General features: G+C 44.1%; 1 pseudogene; it reads right to left on the bottom strand.

Moving 5' to 3' along the window:
- The window catches only part of LOC138867557 (nephrin-like), a 329,612-nt pseudogene that overhangs the window by 61,779 nt on the left and 257,833 nt on the right, over positions 1 to 10,000 (bottom strand).

The raw sequence follows: 10,000 nt of genomic DNA, 5'->3' as shown, positions 1-10,000 counted from the left end.
CAAATATAGAATGGGAAATGTTGAGTTGCATGAACTCCGGAGAGGATATTTTCAACGGGAAAAAAAAAACAAAAAAAAAAAAAAAGGGGGGGAGGACACCAGACTTTTGAGGCCAGACACGTGTGGGTGGAAGAGGATAACTGATGCGAGTGATTGGTAAACGTTTATATTTAGTGAGACAGATGATAATGATAACAATAATAGTAATAACAATACTATGAATTATAGTGAAAATAATCTTAATGTGCGTGTATATATATGTATATATATATATATATATATATATATATATATATATATATATATATATATATATATATATATATATATATATATATATATATATATATATATATATACACACACACATATATATACATATACATTTCTTGCCCAATTACTGGTGCAGGAAATCCATTTCGGTGTAACCTGAGTACAAGTCGAATACAAGTCGAGCCCCGATTTGATTTGAATCCACAAGAGTGTAGTTTATAAAGGAAAGTAATGCGACCGTATCAGCTGTATAGTATATGACCCAGCACAAGTCGTGGCGGTTCTGGCTCCAGGTGAATGGTGGAGTGGATGGCAGAGAGACTATCCAGCTGTAAAGAAAAGGTGTATATACATATTTACGTGCGTGTATACGTATATATGTACGTAACTACACGTACACATACATGCGACACAGATACACACACATGCTAACAAATATACACACACACACGCACACACACACACACACACACATACTAACAAACACACACACACACGCACACACACGAACACACACGAACACAAACATACATCATATATAAACAGCTGACGCACACACACACACACACACATACAGCATATATGGACAGTAAACACACACAACACGAACATACAAACATACACTCTCCTCTCTCTTCTTATCTCTTCCTTTCCCTAATTCCATCTTTCCGTTTCCTCCCTTATTTATATTATCTCGCCCTCTCCCTCTTCTCCTTCCTTCTTCACTCTTATATTTCTATCCTCTTCTCGCCATTTCCCATTATTCCTTTTCTTACCATTTCATTTATTTATTTCATTTGTTTCTCTTCATCTTCCATCTCTTCTACTTTCTTATTACTCTCTCTTTATCCATCCTATTCCCAAGTTCTCCTATCTTCCTCTCTTACCTTTTCCCTTCTCTCTCTGTTCTTTTTTCTCTCTCTCTCTAATCTCTCTATTCGTCCTCCTTTCCTGTAATATTTTCTTTTTCTCGTTCTCCTCTTTATCTCTCCTCCTCCTCTTTTCTCAATGTATCCCTTACTTCTCTCCGTCTCCTCTATTTCCTAATCTTTTATCTCTCCTTCCTCTTATTCTTCCTTCGCCTACCTTTTCTTTCCTCTTGCTTCTTCCCTTCTTTCTTCTCTTCCTTCGCCTTTCTTTCATATTATTCTATTTCTCTTCCTTTCTTTCTCTCCTCTTTCTTTGCTTATCTTTCCTTCCCTTCACTTCTGTGTTCTCTTCCCTTCTTCCTCATGTCTTTCCTTCCCTCCTCTTTCCTCCTTATCTTCTCTTCTCTTTATCTCCGCTTTTCTATCCTAATCTTCCTCCTTCTCTTCTCTTCTCTTCCTCTCCGTCTTTCTCTCCTCTTCCTCCGTCTCTCCTTCCTTCTCTCGTTTCTCTCTCTTCCTCTTCCGCACGTCTTCCTTCCTTTCCTCTTCCTCTGCCTTTCTTTCAGAATCCTCTATCTCTCTTACCCTACCTTCTCTCCTCTCCCTTCGCTTATCGTTCCTTCCCTCCACTCCCCTCCTTCTCGGATGACCTCCCTCGACCCAGCTGGGAAAAAGGCACACGGACGAACAGCTGATCTTCCCGCTGACTTCTTTCCAATCTTCCGTCGTGTGTTTTTCTTCGTCTTTCTTCCTCTTCCCCCTTTTCCTCTGATAACCCTTACGCAAACAGAAGTTCAGAGACGTGTATGCAAGCAGATGTAGAAATACCCACGTGTGTGTGTGTGTGATTGTGTGTGTGTGTGCGTGTGTGCGTGTTTGTGTGTGTGTGTGGGGGGGGGGTTGTGTGTGTGTGATTTTTTCTTTTTTTTGTGCGTGATTCTTTTTTTTGTGCGTGTGTGTGTGTGTTGTGTGTGTGTGTGTGTGTGTTGTGTGTGTGTGTGTGTGTGTGTGTGTGTGTGTGTGTGTGTGTGTGTGTGTTTGTGTGTGTGTGTGTTTTTGTGCATGTGCATGTGTCTATGTGTGTGCGTGCGTCTCTCTGTGTGTGTGTATGTGTCTTTGTTTCCTTTCGTGCGCGTCAATCTGTCAATCTTCGTACGTAAAAATAAACAGACACACACACACACATACATATTGACTAGAATCCCCTCTTTTTCCTTCTTCCTTCCTGCCTCTCCCCCCCCCCCGCCCTATTCTCAGAGCCCAAATAGGATTATAATGTACAGGCTTAAATAACACACACAAGAGGATATTCAGCAATGGCATGTTTACACGGCGCCGAGAGAGTGAAACGAGACAACCCTTTGAAAACTGGTGTCATGCTGTGTCATAGAAGAAGTATTATTATCTTTGTTATTATCATTATTATCTTTGTATTATTATTATCTTTGTTTATTATTTATTTGTTTATTATTTGGAAGTATTATTATCTTTGTTGGGGTTATTCCCGATCGGTGTAGAATGAGGGAATAATCGATGATGATGATGGGGATACTGGTGATAAAAGTAATGATGAGGATGATGATGATAATGATAGGAGTATCAGTGAAATGAATAATGATTGTTATGACAGTATTGATGACAATAGTGAGTACTAGTATAAGTAATGATTATGATAACAATAATGGTGATGATGATAGTGATAATAACCATCATTATTATAATAACAATAATTATAACGATAATAATAATGATAATGATGACGATGATGATAATGAGAATAATGGTAATAATAATAATCATAATAATGATAGTACTACTACTAGTAGTAGTAGTAGTAGTAATGATAATCATAATAAAAATACTAAAAACAATAGTAACAAAAAATAACAATGATAATAAAGATAATTACAGTGATAACAATACTAACAAAACCAATAGTTATGGTAGTTATAATGATAATAACAATCATGGTAATGATGATGATGATAATAATGATAAAAGTAATTATAATACTAACGATAATTGCTATAATGATAACAACAACAACAACAATAATGATTAAAATAATAATAATTATTATTATTATTATCATATTAATAATAATAATGATAATAATGATAATAATAATAATAACAATTACAATAATAATGATAATAATAATAATAATGACAATAATAATAATGATAACAATAATAATAATAACAATAACAATGATAATAATAATAATAATAATAATAACAATAATATTAATATTGATAATAACAATAATAACAATAATAATAAACACAATAATAACAATAATGATAAAAATAACAAACATACCACCAACAACAGCAACGCTAAGGAGAATGGTAAGAAAAAAAAACAACGCTGATAAAGAAGGATGAAGCAATCCCGAGAACAAGAAAGACAAAAGCAACCGAGTGAGCAGCTGAGCAGCCGCCGCATCATGCACAGCCGCGGGGGGGAGAGATCCTTATCAATCATCATTATTATTATTATTATCATTAATTATCATTAAATTATCATTAAATTAAATATTAAATTAAATTAAATTATGATTAAACTAAATTAAACTGAATTATATAAATTAAATTATTATAAAAATTAGATTAAATTAAATTAAATTATCATGATGACAGCAACAGCGACGACAAAGGGAAACCCCCATGAAGAATGCATGACGGAGGGGCGATGGGGGTGGGGGAGAGGAGTGGGGGTAAGGGGGAGGGAGGGGGGTGGGAGGGGGAGGGAGGGAGGGGGTTTGGGGGGAGTAGGGGGGGGTGGGGGGGTAGGGGAGGAGGGAGGGAGGGAGGGTTTGGGGGTAACAGGGGGTAAGGGAGGAGAGGGAAGGAGGAAGGTTTGGGTACGGAAGGGGGAGGAGGAGGGAGGGAGTGGGTGGGAGGGGGTTTTGGGGGGTAAGGAGAGTAGGGGGAGGGGGGGTTTGGGGGTAGGGAGGGGGCATGAGATTTAGGTGGGGGAAGGAGGGGCAGGGGGATAGGGGAGGTGTGAGGGAAGGGGGATTGGGGGTAGGGAAGGGGAGGGAAGGAAGAAGGGATAGGGGGTAGGGAGGGAAGGAGAGTTAGGAGATAAGGGAGGGAAGGAGGGTAGAGGGGGAGGGAAGGAGAGTTAGGAGATAGGGGAGGGAAGGAGGTTGAGGGAGTAGGGAGGGGAGACAGAACGAGAACTACAAAGCATGCAGGCGGACCGATGCTTGTGAGGAGACCCCGGCAGGCACGGAGGATCCACTGACCTTTGAGAGAGAGAGGGGAGTGGGTCGGGGAATGGATGGGGGGGGAGAGGGAGGGGAAGAGGGGGATTGTGTGTGATGGATGTTTGAGGAGAGGGGGAGGGGGTAGGGGATGAGCTGGGGAGGAAGGGCAGCGATTGAAAGGAGGTAGGGAGGGGGAGGGAATGAGAGAGAGGGGGGTAGAAGGAGGAGGGGGAGGGGAGACATGACGAGAAGGGGGAGGGAGGGGGAAGGGGGAAGAGGCAGAAGGAGGGGAAGAGGGGAAGAGGCAGAGGGAGGGAAGGGAGGAGTAGCAGGAGGAGTGAAGTGGAAGGGAGGCCGGAGGAGGAGGGGAAAAGGGAGGAGGAGGAGAGGAGGACTAAGGGAAGAGGAGAGGAGGGGAGGGAAGGCCTGAGGAGGAGGAGAGGAGGGGAGGGGAGGCCTGAAGAGGAGGAGTAGGAGGGGAGGGGAGGCCTGGGGAGGAGGGGTAGGGGAGAGGAGGAGGGGAGGGAGGAAGGGAAAGAAGCTTAGGACGTTGACTGGGAGGATCCAATTTGCTCTGAGTTCACTCCCGTGTGTGACGTCCCTGACGGCCTCTTGGACCTTAACATTCTTTTCTTTCTATCCTCCAGTTTTCCTTTTTTTATTATCACATGTTTCCTCGTTCCTCTACTTCCACATACTCCTGGAAGAGCTCCTTTGCCAGTTAATGCGAGAAACGATACGAACGAAAGCAGGAAAATGAAATACTCGAGACCAACTAAGCACACGAAACAAGTACATGTTATTGCAACTTGGAATGCCATTACGGAGGTCCAGCTTGTTTATTCACAGGTTCGCGTGCTTGGAGATGTTTAGCGGTAAAGAGCACAAAATTTTTATACCGCCGCTTCCATCGTCCGGACATCAAATTTGAATGAAATTGAAAATAAAAATGCCCCCTTTTTCATATCTTGTAAACATGTTATATTGTTCCTTTTTTGTCAATATCGTTCTACTTATGTGCTGTAACCACTTCCATTCCCATTGACCCTGTGAATTTATTGAATATATTGATCCACGTACTTTAAACGACGTCACTGGACATACGTACATCATCGTACCCGTCGTAAAAACTGCACCCAGGCACGTGCACCCCCCTCCCCCATTCACACACGCTGAACCAGGCCCCTACGTCACCCCATTACGGAAGGCGTTCACCGTCGAGCCGAAGCAGAACCCCGACGTCCCCCTCCCCCGCTGGCTCGCTCCACGGGGCGACGAGAACCCGACCCGAACTGCCATTTCCGCGCCAGCACGTCCCGGCGACCTGTCATTTCCGCGCGTGTATTTATGCTGCTTGCTGTGCTCGCGGAGGGGAAGGGGAGGGCTCGCCGAGGAAGAGGGGGACGAAGAGGGGGAGAGAAGGGATAAGGGGGGAGGTGGGGAGGGCGAGGAGGAGAGCTGAGACAAGGAGGAGAGCTGGGTTATGGAGGGAGGTGGGACATGTAGGTAGGTGGGGAAGACGAGGGGGAGAGCTGAGACAAGGAGGAATATGGAGAGGAAGAGGGGGAGAGCTGGGACAAGGAGGAATATGGGGAGGGGAAGAGGGGGAGAGCTGGGACAAGGAGGGAGATGGGGAGGAGTAGGGGAAGCGTGGGAAGGGGGACGACGAATGTGGTGGGGAAAGGGAAGGGAAGGGTGAGAGTGAGGGTGAGGAGAACGTGGATGAAGGGAAGGATGAGGAGAGAAAAAGAAGGAGGTAAAGGGGTAAGGAAATAATGGGCCAGACGACGAAAAGAATGAGGTCAAGAAATACAAAGATAAGGATCAAAACAGGGAGAGATTACGGAGGATGAACAGGATAACAAAGAGAACGAGAACTAGAAGGGGGACAGGGAGAGAGAGCTAGGAGAACAAAGACAAGGAGTAGGACGAGGAGCGATAACGGTAGGATGGAAGTTAGGACACGAAGAAGGAGGAGAAGGAGGACAAAGAGGAAGTTTAGAGGGAGAGACAGAGAACGGGGAAACAGGGTACCATCGCAAGCAAGCAATCAAGAAACAATACAAGCCAACGCGTGTATTCTTGATACTGGCTTGACATTTGCTTCCAGGGCTGGCTTAGCGCGACATGGGAAGGAAGCGCAGCAAGTTGAGACATACAGGGAGGCTTTATTCCGTGTAATTACCGTGACAGAGCAGGCAGATGCACGAGACGGCTGTTGATTTATTGATTGAGGACATGAATAGATGATGAGGCAACGAAAAAAAATGTAATGACAGGTGAGGAAAGTGTGATGAACATTCAGCAATATAAGTATACACCGCAGGAAGGGTTATCACCTTTTTATGCCAATATACTTTGATTATCGAGTACAAAATGTCGTGATAAAAATACCAGACTGAAAGGAGAAATTGGGTATATAAAAAGAGACCTGACATGCATACTTACATCTAATGTGGAGTGGCACCACATTGCTGGTCGTAGCACCCAGGGAGTTGACAGCTGTGCAGGTGTAGTTCCCAGCAGATGTTCAAGTGAAGAGCCATTCCTGTAGCACCAAGTTACTAGAGGACACGAGGATGCCTGCCTTGAGCTGGTGCTCCACTTTCTCTCCCTGGGATGAGAAATAAGGTCATTTTCATACGTCCTTGCATAAACATATTCATGAGTTGTGTGCATGTGGATGTGTGTTTCATTCTCTCCAACTCTTTCTTCCACTCTATTTCTTTCTCCCTCTCTCCCTCTCTCTCTCTCTCTCTCTCTCTTTCTTTCTCTCTCTCTCTTTCTCTCTCTCTCTCTCTCTCTCTCTCTCTCTCTCTCTCTCTCTCTCTCTCTCTCTCTCTCTCTCTCTCTCTCTCTCTCTCTCTCTCTCTCTCTCTCTCTTTCTATCTCTCTCTCTTTCTATCTCCCTCTCTCTCTCTCTCTTTCTATCTCTCTGTCTCTCTCTCTCTCTCTCTCTCTCTCTCTCTCTCTCTCTCTCTCTCTCTCTCTCTCTCTCTCTCTCTCTCTCTCTATCTCTCTCTCTCTCTCTCTATCTCTCTCTCTCTCTCTCTCTCTCTCTCTCTCACTCTCTCTCTCTCTCCCTCTCTCTCTCTCTCTCTCTCTCTCTCTCCCTCTCTCTCTATCTATCTATCTATCTTTCTCTCTCTCTCTCTTTTCTCTCTCTTTCACGCATGCACCGACACAAGCAAATGTGCAGTATACATACTACATCTGTGAGAATGTTTTTTCTTAGAGTCTACTTTATGCAAATGCAGACGCTTTTTAACGTCTATAGCATGATATTAACTCTTGCAAGTGAATCTGACATTATAATGTCCATTACGAATTCACATTTGAAATTCCCGCCAAGCACTATTTTACATGCACTCTCGCTTTTTTCCTCTCTTCTCCTTCTCTCTCTCCACTTCCCTTTCCCCCTTTCACATTCCTCCCCCCCCCCTTTCCTCCCCAGACTCACCCACCCTCCTTCCCACCCTCCTTTATACGCGCCCTCCCTCCATCAATCACTCTCACCCCTCCCCTTCTTCCCTCCCCCCCCTCCCTGATACTCATCTCCCTCCTCCTTCTTCGTTCTCACTCTCTCCCTCACTCACTCTTGCCCTCCTCATTCTCCTTCCCTCACTCCCTCCGTCCCCCTTTCCCTCACTCACTCTCACGTCCCTCACTCCTTCGTCCTCACTCTACCTCACTCACTCTCTCCATCCCTCAGTCACTCTCGCCCTCTCTCCCTCCTCTCCCGCATAACCTTCCATCCACTCACTCTCGCCCTCCCTTCCTTCCTTCCCCCTCCTTCCCTCACTCAGCTCTCGCCCCTCCCTCCTTCGTACTCACTATCCCTCACTCACTCTCGCCCTCTCTCCCTTCCTCCCCCCTCCTTCCCTCACTCACTCCCGCCCTCTCTCCCTTCCTCCCCGCTCTTCCCTCACTCTCGCCCTCCCTTCCTCCTCATCCTCCATCCTTCACTCACTCTCGCCACTCCCTCCCTCCTTCCCTCACTCGCTCTCGCCCTCTCCTTCCTCCTCCCTCCCTTCCCTCACTCACTCCCGCCCTCCCTTCCTCCTCATCCTCCATCCCTTCACTCATCTCTCTTCCCCTCCCCTCCTCCCTCCTCCTCCTTCCCCTCACTCACTCTCCCCCTCTCGCTCCGAACTCTCAACCCAGAATGTTGCACAGGTCGTCGGCTGGTAAGTGCTCTACCATGTCGGCCTACACTGAGCACTCCAACTATAAACCAACTCTAACCGGGGGCTTAACATTTTTCCTGTGGCATTTTCAAGTCCTTTTTGGTGCCAACTTTTCCTGGGTGAGTTTTTTTTTTTTTTTTTTTTTTTTTTTTTTTTTGAGAATGAAAAATGGGTTTCCCTCTCAAACACTGTGAATAAGCAGGTTTATTTCCCCTGCTTCTTTCTCGAGTATAGTCATAAAATCTCCCCTCGTCTGTATTTCTGGTTTGTTGTTAAATCCTCATCATAATCTTTAGTTTTATAATAGCATCTTTCGTATACCGTCTCCTCCTCGTTTCTCTTTCTCTAATCCCCTTATTCTCCAAATCTCCTCTTTCCCAACTTTATTTCCCACCCTCCTTAACCCCTTCTCCCCCACCCACACACACCCAGTTCCACCCTACCCCACCAATGACCCCATCCCCCAACCCCTCCACACCCTCCACTGGCCCAATCTCCTCTCACACATCGCACAAAACTCTACGGACGAAAACCCACATTATGATGCCATATGATATGTCCCTGGCCTCTGGGTTGCTCCCTCACGTCGCACTCGAAGTAGACGTCCTTCCCCTCCGTGATGGGCTCCACGCCGAGGGTGGCTCCGAGCTTCAGTGAAACCCGGGGGGCGACTGTAAAGGGGGGGGGTAGAAAGGATAAATCATTTAAGCTACAAGTGGGTGTAGGTTTGGTAGAAAGGATAAATCATTTCAGTACAAGTGGTATAGGTTTGGTAGAAAGGATAAATCATTTCAGTACGTGGCGTAGGTCTGGTGTTAATGGTGTACGGTGTGTCTCTAGTATACAGAGTATAAAGTGGATTATCATGTATATAGACTAGACTTGAGTATTAACAGAAAATGAACACGCAGCTTGAATTTGCATGTCGAAACTTTTCAAACTAAAGTAACAGCATCAATAATCAATAAAGCGTCTGCACAAAATATCGTTTCCAAAAATATTTTGAAAGTTAACCAAGTAACGATAGTTAAGAAAACTTGTGGGAAATCGATGCGACCCTTGGAAGTAAAAAAAAAAAAAAAAAAAAAAAAAAAGTCTCGAATGGTTTTGTGGTATGTTCGAGGACAAATATTCCTTAGGAAGAAAACGAATATCGATACTTATTATCAATACTGCACAATAAGATACACGTGCACACGCCTTCGTATAAGATTTATATCTATTTTCTCTCAAAATAAACCCCAAACGAAAAAATAGTAATATAATGAATAGAAAAAGGAGGAAAAAGAAAAAAAAAGCTATTACACATATGATCTAGATCTATTTTCTCTCAAAATAAACCCCAAAATGAAAAAAAAATAATAATATAATGAATAGAAAAAAGAAGGAAAAAAAAAAAGCTGTTTCACATAAGATCTATATCTACGTTCTCTCAAAATATACCCCAAATAAAAAAA

Source organism: Penaeus vannamei, chromosome 30 (genome assembly GCF_042767895.1).
Source record: "Penaeus vannamei isolate JL-2024 chromosome 30, ASM4276789v1, whole genome shotgun sequence".
Lineage (NCBI taxonomy): Eukaryota > Metazoa > Arthropoda > Malacostraca > Decapoda > Penaeidae > Penaeus > Penaeus vannamei.
Note: the sequence above shows the minus strand (reverse complement) of the source record. Positions and strands in the feature narration are given on the sequence as shown.